Raw genomic sequence first — 12,410 nt, forward strand, 5'->3', positions numbered from 1 at the left:
ATAATTATAAAGAAATAGAAACATGAGGTCTTATAAAATCTGTTTAAAGGTTTCCACACCAGCATTTTTAAGGAGAGCAGTTTATTGGAGAAATAGAGAACAAAACGTGTGTGCTGCTTTAGGACAAAGAGTTGCTTAATATACCCTGTAATAAATTATATTTTTTTCAGCAAATATTGGTTTATAATACAGGCAAAAATCCAAAGCACCCTGCAGTTATAAGAGGGGAAAAAATAACCCTTTAATTCATATACTCTTTTTCTTTTTTAAAGAAACACCTAGGCACCTGAAACAATGTATGAGCAGTCTTGTCACATTCTGCCAAATAGTGTTGTCTGTGTCGGTCAACAAAAAGGCATTTGTGCCTTTTGGCTACAATTAGGATAGATGTTTGATTTGCGCTTCACTTTAATTACTAATAGATTAATCCAAGCTTACAACAGCATAGGTGATTAGCATTTTGTTGATTGATTTGTTACCAATGAATGACCCTGATTATGTTCTTAGTAACCAGCTTACTCCTAATTGGCTTTCTTTCATTAAAACCTTTAGAGCTTATATTGGGGAGAGTGACCAAGGTGTGTGACTGTTGCAAACTGCACAACAGTACCATTGTTTGTGAGACACCGCGGAGTTAGATCTCTCTTTTTTAAAAAATGGAAATTTGATTAATCAGTAGAATTAAGGAATTTGACCTCCAGACTAATTATCATGTTCCCTTGCTCGTGACTGGTACACAAATAGAGCTTGTCACCATGACTTGGAATACTAAGTTTTATAACACTGGAACAAAGCTTCTATTATGGTTCAAGAGGAGGGGAATTTGCAGGAAAGATGCTAATAGAACATCAGAGAAAGAGTTAGACAGTGGAGAGATTGTAATACAGAGCATCCAAATGGTTAAAATAATAATAATAATAATAATAATAATAATAATAATAATAATAATAATAATAGGGAAAATCCTACAAAAATTGAGCACCTGAGATGGTCCCAGAATCTACTATTCTGTTTCATACAGTTATACAGAGAAACTTGTTTATAGATTTATTTTCATCAGGTTATTTATTGGACGTTTTGCCTTCTTATCACCCCAAGGAAGTATACACCATACAACCTGATCCTAGGTGTTTTTACTCAGAAGTAAGCTCCTGTATCTCCAACAGGTAGTAAGGCACCTTGAAAGTAATTTTGAGTGAATAAGTTGCAGGAAGGGATAACCAGCCATATTTCATTCCCAATTGGTTTATTTTAAAACTGTTGGTACAACAGGATTTGCCCACGTGGTTTCGTGGGTAAAGGCATCAAAGTGGGGAGCAAGAGGAATGTTGGTTCGAGAATCAGCTGATAATTTGTTGTGTTTGGTCTCCATTAGTCAGCTGCATGTTAAAGCTATGGTTTTCCTAGTAGTGATGTATGGAAGTCAGAGCTGGACCATAAAGAAGGCTGATCACCGAAGAATTGATGCTTTTGAATTATGGTGCTGGAGGAGACTCTTGAGAGTCCCATGGACTGCAAGAAGATCAAACCTATCCATTCTGAAGGAAATCAGCCCTGAGTGCTCACTAGAAGGACAGATCCTGAAGTTGAGGCTCCAATACTTTGGCCACCTCATGAGAAGAGAAGACCCCCTGGAAAAGACCCTGATGTTGGGAAAGATGGAGGGCACAAGGAGAAGAGGACGACAGAGGACTAGATGGTTGGACAGTGTTCTCGAAGCTACTAACATTATTTTGACCAAACTGTGGGAGGCAGTGGAAGACAGAAGTGCCTGGCATGCTCTGGTTCATGGGGACACGAAGAGTCGGACATGACTAAACAATGATCAGCTGCAGAACAACAGAGCCATTGTGGTGTAATGGTTAGAGTGCTGGACTAGGACCTGGGAGAACAGAGTTTGAATCCCCACTCAGCCATGAAGCTCACTGAGTGACCTTTGGCCAATCACCATCTCTGAGCCTAACCTGTGAGGATGGAATGAGGAGATGAGAAATATGGCCACCACTTTGAGCCCCTTGGGAGATAAAGGTGGTATATAATAAATAAATAATACAAAGAGTTGTGGAACCATGCGTAATAATAGAGCCGCTTATCAGTGGCAGAAAAACTGCCTTGCATGCAGAAGGTCCAAGATTCAGTCTCCGGTATTTCCAGGTATAGCTGGGAAAGATTCCTGCCTTAAAATCTGGAGAGCTGTCATCAGTCAATGGAGACAAGAGATGAACACGCCGCCTGTCTCTGTCTCTGAGTAAGACAGCTTTGAATGGTCTTTTCCATTAAGTGTAATCTGCCCCTGTCCATTTCCTAGGCGCTGTTTTAGGGAATGTTCTGTCTGCAGTGAAGCAGTTCATGCTAGGAATTGAAATAGGAGTTTGATGCTGCATCCCTTCCTTGCTCTCAGCCAGATCGTGATCCATGCAGATGTTTCTTTTTATATATATATATATATATATATATATATATATATATATATATATAATTGTTTATTAGTTTTTTTAACATATCATTTTCAACAGTAATTAAACATACTTTTACATCTTATTCAAATTTTTGACTTCCATCAATCCTGTCTGAAAATTTTCCAATCTAATCTCTCAGTATGCATTTCTTATCTTCCCTATTGCATTTCAAACTCATAACCAATATCTCTATCTTTTTCTAGTTTGTAACACTTCATATATTTCTCCTTACAGAACTTCTTGTAGTCCTACTAGCGTAATTTGTTGATTACAGTTGCTCTTCAAATAATTCATATACTTCTTCCAATCTTCTGTAAATCTCTGGTCCCGCAGGTTTCGAATCCTTCCTGTCATTTTGTCCAATTCTGCATAGTCCATTAATTTCATCTGCCATTCTTCTTTTGTCGGAATTTCTTCTTGTTTCCATTTCTGGGCTAACAATACTCTTGCCGTGATTCATGCAGATTCATGCAGATTTCCACCTTCTCTTGAGTAGCCAGTGCCTAGAACGCCCTGGGATTTTGCTATTGCTCGGCAGAGAGTGGGGGTTTCACACAACTTTTGTAACAATATGTATGTTTGTTGTAAACCACCTTGATTTTTTTTTAATGAATAGTGGTATGCAAATATTTTTCCATAAGTAAATAAAACACCTGAGGCCAAAGACCCATCTAGTCTAGCATCCTTTTTCTGACAGTGGCCAAACAGATGTCTATGAGAAGCCCACACACTTAAGGTGAAGTTCTGAGAAAACAGGATCTGGAAGAACTTGGGTTAAGTGAAGCTTTTAAGAATGCTACTGTATTTGTTTTCCTTTATCTGTGAGCACTTTTTTTGTGTGGTCTGTAATATGTTCAGAGTCTCTAGAATTGCAGCTTTCGGGTTGTTTTGCATTTGGCACTATGAAATCTGAGCGTTTGGGCAGAACTGAATGTAAAAATGTGCCTATCTGAAGCGAAAGTGCCTGATGGCAAGCCAAACAGAAGTGAGTAAAGTGTGTGTGTGTGTGTATACGCACGCACGCCATCTTCCTTATCATTTTTATTTATTTATTTACTTGCCAGTCTCCAGCTGCTCCTCCTTTAGGGTTCACTTCACTCCACTTCCATGGGATGCTTCCTCCGAGGAAATCAGAAAGAGACGTTGTAAACAAGAATTTACTGGATGCTGACAAGCATCGAGCGTCAGAAGAGCAAGGTCTGGGTGTACTTTAGTCTCCTCGCTGGTGCAGGTTTGGTTTGACTCTGCAAGTGAGCAGATAGTGATAAATCTTTATGTCATGTGATAGAAAATGAACGAGACAGGCAGGATGAAAACCAGAGGACTAAGCTGCTTCTGTGAGATGTATTGAAATACAATATAAAAAAACAGTATGGCATTTGGGAAAATTTAATGTTAAGTGTCTTTTTCTTTTGTCAGATTCTCGTGCTATAATTGCATTATTAAAATCATGGCACACCTTTTCTCTCTCTCCATCTTTTACTGGAGAGAACACATTAGTGGAATCAGGAAGGGAGATAATGCTCTCAAGCACACAAAAATGGGTATTTGGTCCTTAGCAGCATTTCTCCATTTATGTGCTGCCTGTGTTATTCCAGAACTCAGTTATCTATCTATCCACCTTTCTCCTTAACTGTTTAATCCTCCCAGAGACATTCAGCAGTGAAGGGGGGAAATGTAACAGAAGCAAACACTCTCCTGCTTCATAGGGCTCTGTTTCCCCTTTGCCCATAATTTACTCAACCCCTTCATGTGTCAGGAATGAGCCAGCTCCGAGCAAAGGTTTGCAGCCAACTGCAGAAAGCAGCCAGGAACAGAGAAGCTCACATGTTAGTCAGGCAGGGGAGAGCCGGCAGCTGCAAACTTCGGCTCTTTCTGACCTTGATGGGCAAGATGATAAGGCCTTAGCTGAGAGCAGGCTAGAACACAGCCAAAGTTCACGGGAAGCACAAATAGGTGTGAATAGACTCAGAGACAGCCTGTCAGAACAGAAAGAGCTTGGAGCTGATCCACTAAGTCCGAAGAGTCAGCCAATGGGAGGGCTGCTAGAGAGGAAGCAAAGCAAGAGACGTAAGTGTCATAAGTTCAATATCTTCTGTCGATGCCGGAAGCAGTCTTCAGAAGGGCCATCTTGAGTAATGATGCCAGAGCCTTTGTCAGAGCCGTCCGGAGCTATCTGTTTCTTTTTGCCATAAATCCTCCTTTTTAATTACCTACGCTTACCATGTTATCAAGCTGGGAACCTGGACTCCTGACATCATACATTATCCCGGTGAAGGGGTCTCCATTCACAGAAGGAGCAGCGGGGCTGTGGCACTGAGCCCATTCCCAATGTCACATAGCTCCCTGGTCATGCTGCCCGGTGTCCATAACACTAAGCATCTGTTCATGGCAACCCTGAGATCTCCGATGATACAAGGGCCACTTACCGTGCCCAATGGCCAGTAGGGACAATTTGTGGTCCTGCACATCCATGGCTGAGATCTCGGGACATCCTAAGGAAAAATGGAACATTCCAGGATCAAATCATAAACCGAGAAGGCTTTGGTAAATCTGGGACTGTCCCTGGAAAATAGGGACACTTGTATTTTTTTTTATAAATTTTTTTATTGCTTTTTTCCAGAATCTAAATCCATCATCAATAACACAACAAAAGCGGTTTTACAGAAAGAAAAAGAAATTAAACAAGAAAAAATTCATTTTTCGAAGTCTTTTTTTTTTTTTTTCATCATCCACTGGACTTCCCCATCTCCTCCATCCCTGCATTCTTTATAATAAATATAAACAGCAAATTAATACCTTGTTTCCTGTGTTTTTGTATTTTCATCTAATTATTCACTCTGAAATTAAAACTTTTCTCAATCATTAACTTTGTTTCTATCAACTCCGAATTTCAATACTGAAGCATATTTACCTCAAACCTTAGCAAATTTTTAACATTCATATATCTTATAATGTTTTTGTAAATAGTCCTTAAATTTTTTCCAATCCTCTTCCGCAGCCTCTTCTCCCAGGTCTCGGATTCTGCCAGTCATTTCGGCTAGTTGCATATAGTCCATCAGTTGTGTGTGCCATTCTTCCAGTGTGGGTAGCTCCTGTGCCTTCCAGTATTTAGCTATGAGAATTCTTGCTGCAGTCGTTGCATATAGAAAGAAGGTTCTGTCTTTCTTAGGTATCCTCTGGCCCACAATGCCCAAGAGGAAGGCCTCTGGTTTCTTCTGAAAGGTATACTTAAATACCTTTTTCAACTCGTTATAAATCATTTCCCAGAAGGCCTTCACCCTCGGGCATGTCCACCAGAGGTGGTAAAAAGTTCCTTCAGCCTCCTTACATTTCCAACATTTATTATCAGACAAATGGTATATCTTTGCAAGTTTGACTGGGGTCATGTACCACCTGTACATCATTTTCATAATATTTTCCTTTAAGGCACTACATGCCGTAAATTTTATACCGGTGGTCCATAACCTTTCCCAGTCCTCAAACATAATGTTGTATCCAATATCTTGTGCCCATTTTATCATGGCTGATTTGACTGTCTCATCTTGAGTATTCCATTTAAGCAGCAAGTTGTACATTCTTGAAAGCACTTTCGTCTTAGGTTCAAGTAATTCTAGTTCTAATTTTGATTTTTCCACCTGGAAACCAATTTTTTTATCTTTTTTAAAGATCTCTAAAATTTGGGCATAGTGAAACCAGTCTCGCACCTTCCCTTTCAATTTTTCAAAGCTCTGCAACCTCCAAGTGTCACCCACTCTTTCTATTATTTCACAGTATTTTGCCCAGCCACCCCCCATATTAAGTATTTTTGTGGCTTTAGCCTCCATCGGTGATAACCACCTCGGAGTCTTGTTTTCAAATAAGTCCTTGTATTTAGTCCAGACAGAAAACAGAGATTTCCTTACAATATGGTTTTTAAACAACTTATGAGACTTTACCTTGTCGTACCACAAATATGCATGCCACCCAAAAGCATTGTTGAACCCTTCCAGATCTAGGACATCAGTGTTTTCTAGCAAAAACCAATCTTTCAGCCAGCAGAGGGATGCAGCTTCATAATACAACCTTAAGTCCGGCAGGGCAAAACCCCCTCTTTCCTTTGCATCTGTTAATATTTTAAATTTTATTCGGGGCTTTTTGCCCTGCCAGACAAACTTCATAATGTCCCTCTGCCACTTTCCAAAACATTCCACTCTGTCCACGATCTGTAGGGTCTGGAACAGAAACAGCATTTTTGGCAATACATTCATCTTTACTGCTACAATTCTTCCCAACAAGGAAAGTTTCAATCTTGACCAGATTTCTAGATCCTTTTTAATTTCAGACCAACATTTTTCATAATTATCTTTAAACAGATTCAAATTTTTCCCAGTCAAGTTGACCCCCAGGTATTTCACTTTATTAACAACGTTTAGTTCTGTTTCCTTCTGAAACCCATCTATTTCTAAAGGTGTCAAGTTTTTTGCCAAAACCTTAGTTTTTTGTTTGTTTAACTTGAATCCCGCCACCCGACCAAACTCAGAAATTAATTCCAATACTCTTTTTGTGCTGGACACCGGCTCCTGTAATGTCAAAACCAAGTCATCTGCAAAGGCCTTCAGTTTATATTGTTTTCCTCCGACCTGTATTCCTTCCACCTGCTGATCCTTCCTGATCAAATTTAGCAAAACCTCAAGGACAGAAATAAATAGCAAGGGTGATAGGGGGCACCCCTGTCGTGTTCCTTTTTCAATTTTAAACTCTTCTGTCACCACATTGTTTACTATCAATTTAGCCTTTTGTTCTGAATATATTGCATCTATGCCATTTTGGAACGCCCTTCCCACTCCCGTCCCTTCCAAATTCTTCTTCATAAATTTCCAAGATATATTGTCAAAGGCCTTCTCCGCGTCTATAAATATCAAAACTGCTTTTGTATTCAAATTTGTCTGTAGAAGTTCCAGAACGTCAACAATGTTCCTAGTATTATCTGACAAATGCCTGCCAGGGAGAAAGCCTGCTTGGTCTTTATGAATAACTCCATTTAAGACTTTTTTCAATCTATTTGCCAAAATGTCAGCAAAAATCTTGTAATCCACGTTTAGGAGTGAGATGGGACGGTAGTTCTTAAGTTGAGTCTTTTCAGATTCCAATTTTGGTATCAAAGTGATGAATGCCTCTTTCCACGATTCTGGTGCCCCCTTCCCTTCCATAATTTGATTACATACCTCCATCAATGGCTGAGTCAGGTATTCCTTCAATATCTTATAGTATTTGGAGGTAAGTCCATCTGGGCCCGGGGATTTGCCTAGTTGCATGTTCTGAATGGCATTTTCGATTTCCTGTTGGGTTATTTTATAATTCAGGTCAGTTTGTTTGTCTTGTGTTAGTTTTTGTAGGCCATAGCTTTTTAAAAATTTATTTATTTCAGTCTCCACTTGGGGTCCTTGGGAAAACAATTTTTTAAAATATCTCTGGAAACACTTTCTAATTTCCTCTGGTTTCTGAATACATTCTCCTTCAACCTCTAGATTGGTAACAAAGTTCAGTTTTTGTCTCTTTTTCAGCTGCCATGATAGCAGCTTCCCACATTTATTTGCCGATTCAAATGATCTTTGTTTCATCTGTTTGATTTTCCATTCAACTTCTTGATTTATCAGTTTTGCATATTGTGCTTGATGGAATTTTATTTCTCTCAAAACTTCTTTTGATTTTGGATTTAGTCTCAACTTTTTCTCTCCGTCTTTTATCCTTTCCAAGATCTTGTCCTTTTTACCGTTCCAGAGTTTTTTCTTAATAGAATTCTGCTGTATCAGAAACCCTCTCATAACAGCTTTGCTTGCGTCCCAGATTGTTTTTTTTTCCACCGAAGTGTTCAAATTTAGTTCAAAGTAGTCTTTCATCGTCTTTTGGGCCTTCTTCACTATCTCCTGGTCTCTAAACAATGCATCATTCATTCTCCATCTGAAGGATCCAGCTGGTGTAAGTCTCAAGTCCATTTTCAAGGGGTTATGGTCGGAGCAAGTTTTAGGGCAGATCTCTACTTTTTTGGTCTTGGGTGCCAGTCCTCTAGATATCCAGATTTGGTCGATTCTTGTCCAGGATAGGTGGGCCTCAGAAAAGAATGTTCCCTCTCTACCTAGGGGGTTCTTTGTCCTCCAGATATCAATCAAGTCCATATTGTCTGTGAGTTCAAAAAAAGTCTTTGGTAGTCTGCCATCTTTAGTCACATTTTGATTTTGTGACTTATCCATGTGTGTGGAGACAACCCCATTCATATCTCCCATCAGAATGATGTTATTATAGTCCATATGGTCCAGCATTGTCTCATGCAGCTTCCCATAAAATTCAGATTTCCCCTCATTTGGTGCATAAATTCCAATTATCAAAAATTTTTCTCCTTGTGATTGTATTTCGATCGCCAAAATTCTTCCTTGTTCATCTTTGAACACAAATTTTGGTGCTAGGCTCTCCTTTGCATATATCACGACTCCCCTTTTCTTTTCTTTAGCTGATGAAATAAATTCTTGGCCTAGTCGCTTGTTTATTAGCACTCTTCTGTGGAGCCTAGTCACATGGGTTTCCTGGAGACAAATGACGTCTAGTTGTTCTTTCCTCAAAATGTGAAAAATCCTTTTCCTTTTTTCAGGGGAATTTGCCCCATGGATATTCCAACTAAAAAGCTGCAGAGACATCCTGGATCAGCTTGTTAGCCGATGGGGTTGTCTCCCTTCTCGTCTATGTCTGGAGGTGGATCTTTTGTACCAGGCGTGGGGGGTGGCCAGGTACCTGCTGTCCCTTTTCGAAGGTCCTCCCCGTGATCGTTTAGGAATTTTTCTTGCTCTTCTGCTGTTCTGATTCTCACCTTCTTCCCTTTCAAATTAAAAGATAATCCTTGGGGGAATTCCCACCTGTAAGGGATTGTGTTGTTTCTTAATAATCTTGCCAGATCCTTGTATGTAGTTCTTAAGTCCAACAATTGTTTTGGTATGTCTCTGAAGATTTCTGCTGTCTTTCCCTGTATCACCAATGGGTTTTTAAAATGTAGGCCAAGTATGTTGTCTTTTTCTTGCTTGTATCTCAATATGATCAAGCAATCCCTTGGTTTATCTTTCTTGGCCACTCTTCCCAATCTAAAAGCGGTGACGATTTTGAAGTCTTTCTCTTCTGCCAAACCCCAGAACTTGGATATTTCTGCAGTCAAAAAGCCAGCCAAATCTTCCTTTTCTAGTTCTGGAATATTTCTAATCCTAAGATTACTTTCCCGGTTTTTCAGCTCCGCCATAGACAGATAGGCCTGTTGTTCAGTGACCTGTCTACTCAGTGGTCTTACTTCCCCTCTTAATTCCTCAATCCTTTTTTTGTTTTGGTCTGCTTTCGTGTTTGCGTCCTCAGCTAATTTTCGGTTCTCTGATATAGTCTTTTCAAAATTTCCTATCGCCTGTGTGTTTTGAGCAACTTGGTCTGTCAACTTATTAATCGTTGCTGTAACCTGGTCAAATTTAGCCGCTTGTTCATCAGCTTTCTTATTTAATGCTGCCAGTTGATCCAATATTTCTTTAGAAATAGGGTCTAATCCTCCTGCAGCCATATCCTCCAAAACTGGCTGTTTAAATTGTCCTTCTTGCAGACCTATCACAATTGGAACAGATGATCTACGTGGCTGCACAGGCAAAGTTGATTGCAATAGTTCAGTTTGTTTTGCTTTCTTGGCAGCCCTTGTTTTTCCTGCCACACTCATTCCACAACTGTCTAGGTTTCAAGGTCAAATTGTAAATCCCATGGGAAAAGCAATCATCCAGGCAAAAAGATTTCCAAAACAACCAGCAGTTCTCAGAGGTTTATATTTCCACAATCCAGCAGGGGGAGCTCCCCAAAAGTTTCCACCATTTAATTCCCAAATATGGTAAAATCCAAAATAAGGGGGGGAAACCCTCTAAATTCACTTTAAACTGCAGATGATAAAGGTTCTTTGCGAAGGTGTGAACAACAGTTCCTTTTTTGTAACTGCAAAGTAGCCCAATGTAACTTTATGTCTCTATACACAGTTGCCACAGTCTGATGTTACTTTGTATCCAGGCAGCCCGTGAGCTGGGGCTTATAACTTTATAATCCACAAAATATAGAGAGGTATAGCACAGTCTCACAATCAAATCCAAACTTGCAGGGTAAGTTCCAACTTCTTTTAAACTCCTTTCAACGCTTCCGCTTTAAAAAAACTTTGCTCAGTACTTTAAACAGGGACGGAAGACTGACTTCCTTTTTAGCGTCTCCCGCTTTCAGCCGAAATTCACCAATTTGATGTCCAAATAAAGCCTCAAATTTCTTACTCACGAGTTTGTTGTTTCCAATCAAATGTTCAAAGAAGAAAGGTCAGCGCTCATCAGCAGCAGCCGCGCGGCTTCGCTTCCGCGGAAAGAGCGATGGATTCACAGCACCGCTACCCCCTCCACGTTCCGGAGCCCCTTACGGGGTCCCTTCTGCGTATCCGAGGTCGCTCCTGGTGCCCGCCGAATCCCACGGCCACGGGCTCACTCTACCCGTGGTTTTCCTAAACGGGTCGTCGCTGTGCCGCAGCGCACGACCCTTTTCCGCGGAGCCCCTCTTCAACAACCGAAGAGGACCGCCATTGCTGTTTCGCGCCGCCTCCGGAAGTAAAATAGGGACACTTGTAGTCTGGGGTTGACTGGGAAGCATGTGTTGTTCTTGGCATGGCAGCAGAAGTCTGGCAGGCCCCTGGCAGCCCCCACCTTGTCATCTTGGCCCTCCAAGGCCCCAGGGCGACAATATGTGGCTGCCCCACTGCGCAGACCTGTTACTGCTGCTACAGTGATTACCACCATCACATCTCACCCTATAACCTAACTTTTCCTGGAATGTTGTTTCTCCACTGATCTTCTGGGGGAATCCACTCTTTCTGGTTATACTCTTAGAATATAAGCCTAAATGTCTTGATTCAGATTTGATTCCCACTATATTGAATATGCAGTTGCTTTGTTTTCCCTGCTTTCATTTAAACATTGATTGTAGTTTTAATCCATTACACTACCTTGGGGGCCTTTGGGGAGAAAGAGGGGCCCATATTTTAAGGTAAATAAATAAATAAGTGTGCCCAGAGGTCTTAGAAATCAAAATTGCTGCTGATGGGTCCCTGGAGGTAATTTTGAATGCTCACTAACTGAGGCCATTTCCACCAATCTCATAACAATATTTCTGCAGAAAATTATAAGCTTTCCAAAGCATGTCTGAGATTTAAAAATATGGGACAAAATCATGGATGGCGATTAGAGAAATTCAATAGCAAAGGAAGAAATGCTAAATACTTAGAATTTACAGCACTGAAAACCCTCTTAGAATTGCTGGAATTATATTCTGGTTGTATGCAAACAGAATAGCTAAGATACTAAACACAATGTATTCGCACACCTGCTGCACAGTCCGCTCTTTGTCAAACCTAAATATACGATCCCATCTTCAGAGGCGGACAATACAAATGGAAATCGGTCTTTGAAGTATTTATATTTTCGCTGCATAGCCAAAGTCCTTCATAGTAAAATCATGTCATTGATAACATTTCTCAAAGAGGGCACACACCCACACACCCACACCCACACACAAACACCATCATTATAATATAGATCTGGGTTTTGTGTTGTTGTTTTTTATGTAGAAATACCACTACTATTGCTTCTTATTTTCCTAGCTTGGCCTTTGTTTTACAACCCACCACACTGAACTGTTTAGGATAGATGGGATACAACCAGAGACAGATGAGGAACGTGATATTTCAGATTTCTGATGCAGACTAAGCTGATTCGCACCTTCTGGACTAATGTTGAACTATGTACTTCATTAGATGCCCACAAATTCTAGTGATATGAGAGAGGGCGAAAGATTCTTCTCTGTCCACTTCTCAATGCCTTGCATAATTTTTATAAACACCTATCATGTCACCTCTTATTTGCCTGTTCT

At 40.3% G+C, this 12,410-nt stretch overlaps 1 long non-coding RNA gene across 1 annotated transcript; it reads right to left on the reverse strand.

Annotated features, from left to right (window-relative positions):
• Window positions 1-3,487: 3,487 nt before the first annotated feature.
• Window positions 3,488-4,807, reverse strand: LOC128421875 (uncharacterized). The gene is made up of 2 exons (XR_008332385.1): window positions 4,683-4,807; window positions 3,488-3,703 (listed from the first exon to the last, which is right to left on the reverse strand). It is a non-coding gene; the product is annotated as an uncharacterized LOC128421875 (long non-coding RNA).
• Window positions 4,808-12,410: the final 7,603 nt, after the last annotated feature.

The sequence above is a fragment of the Podarcis raffonei genome, chromosome 10 (genome assembly GCF_027172205.1).
Source record: "Podarcis raffonei isolate rPodRaf1 chromosome 10, rPodRaf1.pri, whole genome shotgun sequence".
NCBI lineage: Eukaryota > Metazoa > Chordata > Lepidosauria > Squamata > Lacertidae > Podarcis > Podarcis raffonei.